The 13,707-nt window shown below is 28.2% G+C and overlaps 1 long non-coding RNA gene across 1 annotated transcript in view; it reads left to right on the forward strand.

The window, feature by feature from the left end:
* The first annotated feature begins 1,028 nt into the window (after positions 1-1,028).
* The window catches only part of LOC127291408 (uncharacterized), a 68,018-nt gene continuing 55,339 nt past the window's right edge, over positions 1,029-13,707 (forward strand). Inside the window, exons 1-2 of the long non-coding RNA XR_007844601.1 lie at positions 1,029-1,761; positions 10,696-10,734. This is a non-coding gene — a long non-coding RNA (uncharacterized LOC127291408). The remainder of the gene's footprint in view (positions 1,762-10,695; positions 10,735-13,707) is intronic.

The raw sequence follows: 13,707 nt of genomic DNA on the forward strand, positions 1-13,707 counted from the left end.
TAACATCACCCTCGTACCTGGATACAAATCAAAAATTTTACTAAAGAATATTTTCTTTTCTTCGTTTTGCATTTTTCACCTGCTATATTATAGTTTTTTGTGTGTATGTGAATATTTTTCAATAAAAAGTGAAAACTTATTGTTGATATAGTTGATGGAATATATGGAAAAGTATTTTATGGGAAAGAAAAGAAGTGCAATTTTTTATTTGTAACAAAGGAATTGTATTATAGTAATTTTTGAAATTTTATTCATAATCCCCACAGGGAGTCGATTATGTAAATCCATGTCCATTTCTACTTCTATTTCCACTTTTTCCAATTTCCATTCCCACTTCCATTTATTTTAATTTATACTCTCATTTATATTTCCACTTTTTCCAATTTCTATTCTCACTTACACTTTTTCTAATTTCTACTCCCAATTACACTTTCACTTCCATTTTCACTCCCACTTCTACTTTTTCCAAATTTAATTCTCATTTCCATTTTTTCTAATTTACACTTTTTCTTCCGCTTTTTCTAATTTTCTTTCAGATATCGAATTTTTATGTTACAAAATTACTCTCTATCCAAATTTTTATTTAAAAAATTCTAATTTAACCGAATATTAATTTAGCACAATTATCATTTAACAGAATTTTAAATGACTCAAAATTTTCCATTCATCGAATCTTCATTTATCCGAATTTTTATTTGATAGAATTTTTAAAAAGCCGTATTTACATTAGTCGAAAATAGTAAGAAAGATTTCGGCGCGAATTTAAAAATTAACCATTCAGAAATGAAATTATCAAGAAAATTTGGAAAAATGAAAGTGGAAATGGAAGTGAGAGAGAAAATTAGAAAAAGTGTAAATGGAATTATGGTAATGAAAACAAATACCATTTAATTAACTCAAATAATAATTGTAATTGTGTACTCTAATTATTTAATACAAATAAATAATTATTTAGATATAATAGTCAAGTAACCGATTATTTGAATCAAGTAAATTTTTTTTTCAGTGTATAAAATTTTTCTCTACGCTGATGGAAATAATTTTTTTCTGATAAATATATTTTTTACACTTTAAAAAAAAACAAGCATCCTATCTTTATTAGTTTACAATACACATATATGTATACCACTTTGCAAATATCGTAAAGAATAATTCTCTCATCGCGAATACACATCAATCTTTGGTTTGACTATTAATAATACCTTATCAGCGCAATAACTCGCAGTGTAACATTAATTCTGAAACGTGAACAAATTTCTCTTCATAAGTATTATATAGTCATCACTATATTCTAATGTGTACATATATATACGCAATGGAAAGTGAAATTTTGAGCTGCACAATGATTTGGACAAAACATATATTATAAGACAATCTTGAGGTTATAGACTTTGTTAGAAACTCACGGGGAAGACTATAGCTTCCGACTTTCGTTTGTTCGTTCGTTATATAGACTGCGAGAGATCATCAGGTGAGAATTCAAGACGGAGAAAGTGCTTTTCGGTATATATCGTGTAGGAAAAAGAAGACAGTCAATCCTTTATATATATATATATATAGTTATATCTTGGAGACTCGAAGAGCAAAAGGTAAACGCGAACAAACTTTCTGCGAAGGCAAGCCGCGCAGCATCCAATGAACTGGGGGAGCGACCTAAGGAAATTGTCGAGAGTCGACCGGTTTCTTCACCAATCGCTGAATAAGACGATGTCATCGTGCCAAGAAAAGTGGCATTTATTTCTCTGCTAGAAGGATATTTCAGTACATATATATATATATATATAATTTTTTTTTTCCTATCAAAATTAGTCTCTTGTTTCAACATCATTGATGTACCAACTTTGCTCTCGTATAATCAAATTTTCTCTTCCTTTATTTTCAGTACTTTCACAGAAAATTAAAAGGCATTAAAATAAGCTGCAACGCTTCTTATTTTTATCCAATTTTGCTTATTTTAATCCATTTTGGTATTAAAATAAGCAAAATTGGATTAAAATAAGAAGCGTTGCAGCTTATTTTAATGCCTTTTAATTTTCTGTGTTGACATTTGTCACATAATTAACTTTTTTTTTGTTATTCATATACGAAATGCGCGCTCTTTTAATAATCGCAATAATTTCATTTTCCTTTTGATTTAATAGGTAATACATAGTGAATGTCAGAAAATTATTTTTTGTCAACTATTGTTCTTAAGATATTATAAATATCAAATTTTTTTTCCTCTGACTCATTTGGTTTTCAATTTAATCTCTTCGATTTTTATATATTCTGCTACTTCTGCGCGTGTCATATTATACTTATTTTTATATGCGCGTTTTATCATTTTTTTTCCTGTTACTCATTTATTATTGTTTATGTCGTTTTGATCATCCAATAGAAAATCTTATAATTTTGCAAAAAAAAGTAAATCGCATTATTAGTGATTTGTAAATTGGAATAAAGTACATTTTAAAAAGAATTATCATATTTGAGGAAAGAGATATTTTTTTGGGGGTCAGAATTTCTCAATCGAATCACCTAAAATTAACAAACTTAATTTTCAATGTGAAATGGTCTTTTTACTCCTACTGTGATCAAAATAAGTTTCTGAAAACATTTAGAAAAAAAATATTGTTAAAGTTATAAATAATTGACTTCGGTGAGTTCACAAAGTTTATGTTCAAGAATTAAAAATAAAAAATATTTTTTAACTGCAAAATAATAAAATTTTTCTTTTAATTTGTTGTTTCAGAAACATTGGATAAATTTTTTCAAACAAAAAATTATAATAATTTGTATAGAAAAATGTTTTTTTTTTCTAAGTCGTTGATCATAACCGTTTTGAATTTCACCAACGTAATAATTACGATGCTGAAGTTCACGTTTATGATCAACGATTTTTTTTTGTCTCAAAAATTTTTCTTGCAATGTTTATTAATCGACAATTTATAAAAAAAAACATTTTTTTAGATATAATTGTTTATAATTTTCCGTCTTTAAATAAATTTGTTTTCTAATCGTTTATCATAAATGTTGTGGATTTCAGTATCGTTAACAAAATTAAAATTTATAGCTGTTTTAACTAAAAAAAAATATTTTTCTTGAAATTAAGTTGATAAATTAAAAAAAAAAAATTTTTTCTATAAACTTTAAAAAAATTTTTTTATTTATAAAATGTTAATAAAAAACAGTGATCTTCATGTTCTATGTAAAATTTAAATGGTTAATTTAAAATTGTTTTTTATTATTTTTAAATACCACATTCCAAGACGAGAAAAATATATAGTTTTTGTTTTTAAATTTGTCAACTGGATCTCGAGAATTTTTTTTTTTTTTTTTTTTTTTTAAGACAGCTAACAATTGTAACTATAACTTTAAGAAAAAAATTTTGGACTAATATTTTTGAATCTTATTTTGATTACGTATAAAAAAAATTTAACATTAAAAACTAAATACTTTGTTTAGGTGAATTTTTAAAAATTTTAGGTGATCCGTTAGTGAAATTTTGACCCTTTTATCCGAAAATTATATAGTCATGAAACTATTACCTGAAGGACTCATTATATATTCTAAAAAAATATATATATATGTTACTTTTATACAAATAACCGATGTAATAGAATAAAAAATTTAATGTTGAGAAAAAAACAGGAATAAGTATGTGTATAAGAAAAAAACACGAAAATAACAATTTGCGTGAAAAAGTGCAAAATATTTTGTCAAGAACTGAAATGACTAGTGATTGTTATGGAAATGATGTATCTAATAATGAGCCAGAAAAATGCAAAAGATGCTAAAACCAGTTTTGTTCCCAGAGGCCGTTGCATGAAAATTTTTCCATAAAACCGGATATTGCTTGCACATATTGGTTTGTGAATGACTTGGTGCAAATTTGACTACATTAAGCTCCCTGAGAACCGGTCAGAGGCGTCTCCATGTCCGTTTTCATATGTGGAATTCTGAGTTATTGAACCTCTAAACATATATCTATATAATGTTGTATATGATATTTTTGAATTTTTTTTACAATTTTTCCCAAATCATACATATATTTGTCTTTGTCGATTTTTTCACAAGTCAAATTCTATAATTAATTTATATACACTGAGTACATGGAGAGAAATTTCTAGGAAAATTTACCGTACTGCCACCTAAAAGTGAGTGCAAAGTATACACAGAAAATTATAAGGTATTAAAATAAGCTGCAACGCTTATTATTTTAATCCAATTTTGCTAATTTTAATCCATTTTGATATTAAAATAAGCAAAATTGGATTAAAATAATAAGCGTTGCAGCTTATTTTAATGCCTTTTAATTTTCTGTGTACATTCTGGCAGTTTTTACTGTACTGCCTCTACAATCTGTAATGCAAAATTGTAGGGGTAGTACAGCAAAAACTGCCAGAATATACTTTGCACTCACTTTCAGGTGGCAGCACGGTAAATATTTCTAGAAATTTCTCTCCGTGTAGAGAACGATGTTTTTGGTTTATATTATATTTAATTGAAACTGATTTTATCATATTGCTACTCTTTAAATGTGAATTAGTAGTTTTCTACTAATAAAAGAGTACAGATTCGTTTACCAATTGAATTAGTAACAGTTTTGACTCTTTTTTTTAGTAGAAAACTACTAATTCATGGAGTAAATTGGCTTACTAATTTAAAATAGTAAAAAATACGATTTACTCCATGAATTAGTAGTTTTCTACTAGCAATTAGTAGTTTTCTACTAAAAAAGAGTCAAAACTGTTACTAATTCAATTGGTAAACGAATCCGCACTCTTTCATTAGTAGAAAACTATTAATTCAGATTTAGAGAGTATACAGAATGATTATGGATCCCATTTACCTGCCTTGTTACCATTTAAATAAAAATATTAATCCTAATCTCGATCCTAATTTTGATCTCTTTTTCTGCAATGTTCTTTCCAAAAATCTGAATTAGTGAAAAGTGAGTTACTAATTTAAATTATTCAGCATTTTTTTCAAGAAATATATATATATTTTTTTCTTTAAAGTTCAAAAATTGTTACCAAAAATTGAAATTCTTCTGTATTGCATCATGAATACGCAAAGAATGACAGGATCTGCAAATACAATCTTGAAATTCTAGGATGTTTCTTCCAATTTTAGCTGGCTTCAAAATCCTTACAGTTTTACACACCAGCCCTAAAATTTCTCTTTTTTTCATGAAAATAATAATAAAAAAAAAAAAAAGAACAAACGTCATTTCATAGCCCTAAAATTTTACAACAGTTGTATCAAAAAGATCATAAACTGTTTGAGAAAAAAAATATGCCTTCTCTATTGCGTTTGAAAGTGAAATTTTTTTACATCATTTTAATTTTTTTTTTTTATTCTCTTTATTGTCAGAGAAACATTGTAAAAATATATTGTTTTATTTATATATGGTAGGCTGTCAAGAACGTATATGTTGTATGACGTTGAAAGTTTTTGGTGAATTGTGGTTAACTATAATATACATTATATATATATGTGTGTGTATGTATACGTTAAAAGTAAGGATCGGTTTGTATCAGCACAGCGGATGATACAACCATAGGCCTCTTAAACTCTGGCTCTTAACTCTTCGGCTTGAGGCGAGCGTGGACCAGGCACGGCCATATTTCTGACCTTGAAGGGATAAAAAATCTTCAAGACGAGGCTTGGGGCGCCCTCTTTCTCATTCTATCCTTATTCCTCTCTTTCCTCTCTCTTTCTCGCGCGCACTCTCATCCAAGTTCTTTTTTTTCAGTTTTTTTTTTTCTTTCTTGAGGGGCGTCTCGACCTCTCGCTCTTGTGGATATCACTCTCTCTTTCTTCACAGGGCTGTAGTGAAATCACAGCAATTTCTAAATTTTATTCTTTATTGCAAGAGTATATATGTATTTTGTTTTTAAAATATATTTATCACGTTCAATATATTAATGATTATTTTTTTATTCTGCTTTTGTTGCATAAATTGTGTGAGTTTTTTTTTTTTTTCTATTTGAAAAATAATTTTGTTTGTCTTACATTTGTTTTGAAATAATTCTAATCAAAAAAATTTTACTAATCTAAATTTGATTGAGACGGTAAAATTTATTATCCTCACAAATACTATGGATAAAATTTTTAATTTTAAAAAAAGGATATTATCGAAAACGTATAATGGATTAGAATCACTTTAGAATATAGTACAATTCACAGTAATAGATTAACAGATGGTACTAAATGAATTGTAAAAGCTTAACACCAGATTGTAAATGTATAGTGCTGAATTCTTGGGATTTTTTTTTAAAAGGGAAATAGAAATAACATGGTGGATAATAGTTTAGGATTTTTTTTTTTAGTGAGAAAATTTGATTAATTGGGAACCATTGAAGACGTACAGCCCTGATTCTGCATCAGCAAAAGTTTTGCGACTGTCTCTGTCTGTCTCGTTAGGTTTCTTATCTTAAACTCGCTCCGTTCTTGGCGATACCCATCGAGCCTTTCGCAAAAGGGGACTCAGTTACACGCATGTAATATGTTGCATGTGTGTGCCAGCGGGGTTATATCAATTTCTCTGCAATAACAGAACTTATGGTTCGAAGAGCGTTGGTTCTGGTATGTTTAGTCTTCATGTGTTGTTTGGCCATTTCGATTTTACTATAGTCAAATATATATTTTCTAACCAATTAACCAAACAATTGATGTCAAATAGTAGCCCTCCTGCAACAATTGCTTCTATTAAATATGGTCCACTGGATGTGACATGACATTTCTTTATTAGTTACTTATTGCTTTCAAAGCATATTAATAAATATATATATATGTGTAAAATTGGGTCATTCATTAAGAAAACACCATCTTGTTGATCAACTATGAAAACATTTTACATTATTTATTCTCATATATATTTTTGACTTATTTTTACTTACGAATATAAATATTTCTCAAAGGTTCGTTTTTAAGTATTTTGTTTCTTAATAAATATCCAAATAGCATGTAAAATATAGTGTGGCAAAATTTCCGTAAGCTTCAAATTTCTTACCTATGGTAAGCGTACAGTGTATAGGCTTGAGGCAAGTAAAACAAGAACTGTCCGCAGTTTCTGATAACACAGCCCCACAAAAAAAAAAAAGTGTCATGTACTTTTGACCGGAATACCCTAACCCTATGTATTTTGACGCGCTGAACACGAATCCGAAGTCCGTTTTGCTCCATCACGTCAGGATTTTTTTCTAACCTCAAAAAACATGTCGGATTTTGAGAAGTAGGCGATTTTTTTAAAAATTGATGTATTAACTTCAAACTTGGTATCTGGGGGTTTTTTGTGTCGCTGATTACGAATCTGAAGTTAGATTTTCAAAATCAAAAATGGCAGATCCAATATGGCGGACGAATTTTGAAAAAATTTTAAGATTTACTTCAAACTTGGTATCTAGGGGTTTTTTGGGTCGCTGATTACGAATCTGATGTCAGATTTCCGAAATTCGATATGTCTGATTCAATATTAAGGAATTATTTTTAAAAAATTGTCAGATTATTATGAAATTTGGTATCTACAGGTTTTCTAAGTTGCTGACAAGTAACACTAGGGAAGTGCCATACGCCGATTGTTCTGAAACTTGGCAGTTTTGTAGTTTTTTGAAAACAATTTGACACGTATGTTTTGTTTTTCCCCAAAAGCTGTTTTATGGGGAGGAAATACCCCTTGAATTTTTTTTGGTAAGGGGACATTATTTTACGAAATTTTTCAAAAATTAATGTGCAATAGTGTATCTGGGGGTTTTTTGGGTCACTGATTATGAATCTGATGTCAGATTTCAAAAATTCAAAATGGCATATCCAACATGGACTTCTATCGGCCACATTAGATACGCCATTATCAATTTTTGAAAACTGACATCAGATTCGTAATCAGCGACCCAAAAAACCCCTAGATACCAAGTTTGAAGTAAATCTTAAAATTTTTTCAAAATTCGTCTGCCATATTGGATCCGCCATTTTTGATTTTGAAAATCTATCTTCAGATTCGTAATCAGCGACACAAAAAACCCCCAGATACCAAGTTTGAAGTTAATACATCAATTTTTAAAAAAATCGCCTACTTCTCAAAATCCGACATGTTTTTTGAGGTTAGAAAAAAATCCTGACGTGATGGAGCAAAACGGACTTCGGATTCGTGTTCAGCGCGTCAAAATACATAGGGTTAGGGTATTCCGGTCAAAAGTACATGACACTTTTTTTTTTTTGTGGGGCTGTGTAATTTTTACTCCAGAAATAGTAAAATTTACTCCTGAAATAGTAAAAATTATTCCGGAAATAGTAAATTTAACTATTTCTGGAGTAAAAATTGCCAGACTAACTGTTTTGTGAAAACAAAATACTTTTTTCATTTTGTACAATAATTAAAAACATCGCCTGCAAAGTCCTGAACGTTAGTGAAAATAATAAATTATTAATTTATTATTTTCGGATACAGAAGGAAAATATTTTTTATATAGTAAAATTTGAAGTTAAAAAAGAGTAGTAAACAAAAATTGTCTTTTATAATTTCAGGCATATATGAGAGATTCTTTTTCAATCGCCCCAGCCCAAAAAGTCAATGTTCTGGGATTGGCTTCATACTTTGGTAAATTGTTGTCCTATATGATAGTAATAAATCCCTAAAATATAAACTAATTAAAAAAATATTTGTAGAAAGTAGAGGGGGTTGAAGTTTTGACGTTAAGGGTAACATTGTCATTTTCAAATCCGTTTAACTATGACAAAAGTTAATGGATTTTAATTTATCTATAATGAATTTTATTGAATTTTTCACGTACTTTTCAAAAATGTATATGAAATTTAAAAAAAAAAATTTTTAACCCCTTTTTTGTCAAAATCAACCCTTATTTTTCGATTTTCACCCCTTCGGGTATTTTTTTTTTTTTTTTTTTATTTTCATTGGAAAGCTGAGGTTTTTTCCGATGAGCTATGTAAATATGAAAATGGGACAACAATAATTTTGTGAGTAACAGAATATTAAAGTAGGCGGTGCCGATAAGGGGTGTACCTGGAGATCATCTTTGAGGATTTAGATAGGCACCGCCTAATTTAATATTATGTTTCTCACAAAATTATTGTTGTCCCATTTTCATATTTACATAGCTCATGGGAAAAAACCTCAGCTTTCCAATGAATATAAAAAAAAACAAAAAAAAATTCCTGAAGGGGTGAAAATCGAAAAATAAGGGTTGATTTTGAAAAAAAAGGGGTCAAAATTTTTTTTTTTTAAATTTTGTATACATTTTTGAAAAGTACGTGAAAAATGCAATAAAATTCATTATAGATAAATTAAAATCCATTAACTTTTGTCATAGTTATACAGATTTCGACAGATTTGAAAATGACAATGTTACCCTTAACGGCACCCTTATCGGCACCGCCTACTTTAATATTCTGTTTCTCACAAAATTATTGTTGTCCCATTTTCATATTTACATAGCTCATCGGAAAAAACCTCAGCTTTCCAATGAAAATAAAAAAAAAAAAAAAAAAAATACCCGAAGGGGTGAAAATCGAAAAATAAGGGTTGATTTTGACAAAAAAGGGGTTAAAAATTTTTTTTTTTAAATTTCATATACATTTTTGAAAAGTACGTGAAAAATGCAATAAAATTCATTATAGATAAATTAAAATCCATTAACTTTTGTCATAGTTAAACGGATTTGAAAATGACAATGTTACCCTTAACGTCAAAACTTCAACCCCCTCTACTTTCTACAAATATTTTTTTAATTAGTTTATATTTTAGGGATTTATTACTATCATATAGGACAACAATTTACCAAAGTATGAAGCCAATCCCAGAACATTGACTTTTTGGGCTGGGGCGATTGAAAAAGAATCTCTCATATGTAAAAAAAAAAAAAAAACATTTGAATTGGTTAAAACAGAAAGGGGAAAATAAACGAAAAATATACATTTTAGAAGATACCTAATTTCAATTACAAATGACATAACTTTTTTACTCAGATAAAATTTTTTTTTTAGAAGAGTTGGATCTAAAACCTGTTTTTTGAATGTTTCTGGTTCCATTACTTATTTTTTTTTTGTAGTGCTCATTTCTGAGTATCAATTCACGTTTTTCCATTTGAGCACGCCCCCAGGGTCGTTTTAGATAAACAAAAATTAACGTCGCGCTGCCTCGCGACACGTTTAAAATCCGGTTGGAGCATTTCGATACGGTGTGAATATTGTGAAAATCAACGTATACTGTATGTGAGACGTACCTCTTATGCACCATCATCCTTAACCCTCGACTCTCATCCCTTCTTGTCGCAGGTCAGCAGCAATTATTGGTCTAGCTCAGGGGTCCTCTGTTGCATCAACTTTGACAAAATAAATTTCCATTTTGGACAAGGTAAAAGTTAGTGGGCTTTTATATATATTTTTTCTTACAATACACACACACACACAGAATATACATAAACTTCCTTAAGCAGTCTAGACTTGTTTGAAGTAATGGGACTTTAAATTTGACCCTGAACAAAAGCTCTCGAATGTTTTTGGGACCTTCAAAAATTATTTTTAAAGCCAAAAAGGAATTTTTTTTCTATATATATGCTTATTTATTGTGCAATTTTTAATCTTGAATTATTTGTTTATTTTTCTCATGTAGAAGAATAGTAAATATTTTTGATATTTAATTAATTGTACCTATTGTTATCATTTTTTTTTTAAATACATTTTTTATTTTTTCAGTTCACGCCGATATGACAACCTGAAGGACAAAAGATGAATGTAAGTAAAGTAAAATTTTTTGTAATATTCTAAAATTTGTCTTTGTTTTGTTTGGATATATATATACCCTATCAAAAATTGGCTACTGTCACAGTACTGGCGTTGTACTACTTTGGCAATTTTTGGTATGTATTTTATATAAATTTTGTGAATATTAAAATATTTGAAAAATTAAAAATTCTGTTAATTTTGGTAAATAATTTCTTCGGTAATTTAAAAAAAGAAAAATTCTCATATATTTTCAACTTGATTAATGTTTGGATTAATTGTCTCGTGTTTTGAATATATAAAAACTTCAATTAAGCCCATTGTGGAATACTATGGAGGGAAATGTTAATTTTAAATTGACATGGCGAAGTAAATGCTATTGTCGAGGTCAGAAATGTACAGCTGCAGTTAATTTTAATTTTTTTTTTTGGCCCTCTCCTTTCGTTTTTGTTTTGAAATTTTCTCTCTTTCTCTTCCATATGTTGAAAAGAAATGCATTTTTGTCCTGTCACATGGGAGCAAGCCAATAGATTTTTCAAAAGAAAAGTTTCGCCTTTCAAATGGTCCCAGATCGGTGTCAGACCCCATGCGTCTGCGATGGATCAAGATGCGAAATTTGCCTTTTTGGGGATCTCTCTCTCTCTCTCTCTCTCTCTCTCTTTTTCGCGTTATATTTATATGCTTTAAAGAATCGAAGAGATGGGTTCTCTCTGCGGTGAGTCGAGAGAGAAAAAGAGAGAGAGAGAGAGAGCCCTGCACCTATTCGAGTTTCATTTTTCAAGGGGTCTAAAGGACCTGCTCTTTGCCCCCCCCCCCTCTATCTCTCTCTTTCTTTCGCACATATGGGCCCCTCCTTCAGTCAGGGCTATACAAAATGCTTTCTTATTTTGGTTCTTGGTTCGTTCCTCTCCAAGGGCCAACTCACGTTGCCAGATTTCATCTCAGACACGACTTATAACCAGTACCTTTTTTAAAGTAGTTTTTTCTCTCTCCGAATTTCGACCCAAGTTCTATGTACACATATTTTTATTTATTTATTTTTTCTTCAATTTAATTCTAACTGTTCCAAATTGTTCCAAATTAGAAAAAATTTATTTTTCATTATTTATATTAGTTAAATCTATTTTATTTTTTCATAATTATACCAAAGATAATATAATTCTATTGATTAAATTAATTATTTTTATTTTTATTAAAATTTTTTTTTTCATAACGAGAAATGAATATTTGTGATTTATTTATTTTTAATTTTAATATTTTGGCATAATTTTTATTGTTATTTGAGAGAGGGAAATTTGGAAGAAGAAAAATATTTTTGTTATGAATTGGAACTTTGTGTAAATTTTATGATTCAATAATCGTTCCAAACTGATGACTAGAAAAAATAATCCTGTCAAAACAACCTGCCACTCATTGAACTCTGAAAAGTCGCATCGTAATCGATGCATGAAGAGCCATCCTTGAGACTCTCCTCTCTTGTGAACTTTTATTATAAAGAATTTTGACGAGAAACGAATATATATATATATATATATATATATATATATATATATATATATATATATTATAGTAAAATGCACCTCTTCACCCAACTGCAGTATGCTTTCGTAACCATTTTCACTAAGTGCCTGTTATTAATGAATAGGACAGACGTCAAGAAATAAATAAACAGAACAATAAAATCGTATTGAAAAGGAAATGTTCACAAAACGAGGCGTTTATAAAAGTTTTATGAGCCAAGGAAAAAATTTTATTTAAAAATTAATTTAAAAGATATTTTAAAACTACTTTTCAAATTAATAATTGTCAAAAAAAAAAAAATTGAAATTAAAAAATAAGAAAAAATATGAAATTGGAGTAAAAAAAAAGTTTAATAATTAAAAAATGAAGAGGTGCAATGTAGACCTTTTTATTTTATAATGATAATAATAATAATAAAAAATATTAAATATTATTATAATAATATAAAAACAGTTTTAACATAAAGTAAATATTAAAAAAAGTTGAATTTATTAATAACTTCTTTTTGGATTAGGTATAATAAAATTTAATCGCGTACATATAAAAATGTAGTTTATTACATAAAATGAAAAGTGTAAGTAAGCAAAAATAATGAGAAGCCTAAATTACATTTTTTTTTAGTTCTCTCAAGATAAGGGGAACTAGAAATAAAAGCGATTTATCAGAAAATGTTTCATGTGTGAAAAACATTATGAAATGATTAGTTCATTATCGTAATACTATATAGAGATAATAGAGGCAGAAATTTTATTTATTTTTATTTTTTATTTCCCAGTGATATAAGAATCACTCTAAATTTCACTTGATGTTCAAAGTTTAATATAATTTAGCAATTTTTACCATCATTAATTTCGCAAACGTTCACTATATATATATACACTATTGAGAGTTTCCCCTATTACTCCATTTTTTTATCTATATTTTAAAGAATAATTTCGTGGTCTATAGCTTCACCTCGATAATTTCCGGTTTTAAAATATTGGTGTAAATTTTGTAATTTATATATTTATTACTTTATCGTCAATTTTATTATCAACTGTTACAAATTGTACATATTTTGTTATATAATTTATTATTTTATTTATTATTTCATTTGTCATTTAATTTTTTATTACATTTATTATTTAATTTATTAAAATATAAATTTACTAGTTTTTAATTTGTTTGTAATTTTTTTTTAAGCGAAAAGAAAAAAGTGAGTTGAAAATCATGTTTTTTTTCAGTAACAATTATGTTTACAGACTTTAACGTATCTATAATTAAAACATTTATGAAATGATCATTAAAGTACAGTAAATATGAAAAATAACGATATTCAACAATATTATAGTTTGTAAATTTTTGTATTCGACTGTACGTGGCTCAGTTGTTTACATTTTAACTGGTGGCAGCGTTGCCAAGTCTAAAAAGACCTGTTGCTCACATCACGTTAAGCATTTCCCATTAATGTTTGGTCCTCGATTT

This window comes from Leptopilina boulardi, unplaced genomic scaffold (genome assembly GCF_019393585.1).
Source record: "Leptopilina boulardi isolate dan_hultmark-lab unplaced genomic scaffold, ZJU_Lbou_2.1 LbouV2_137, whole genome shotgun sequence".
Lineage (NCBI taxonomy): Eukaryota > Metazoa > Arthropoda > Insecta > Hymenoptera > Figitidae > Leptopilina > Leptopilina boulardi.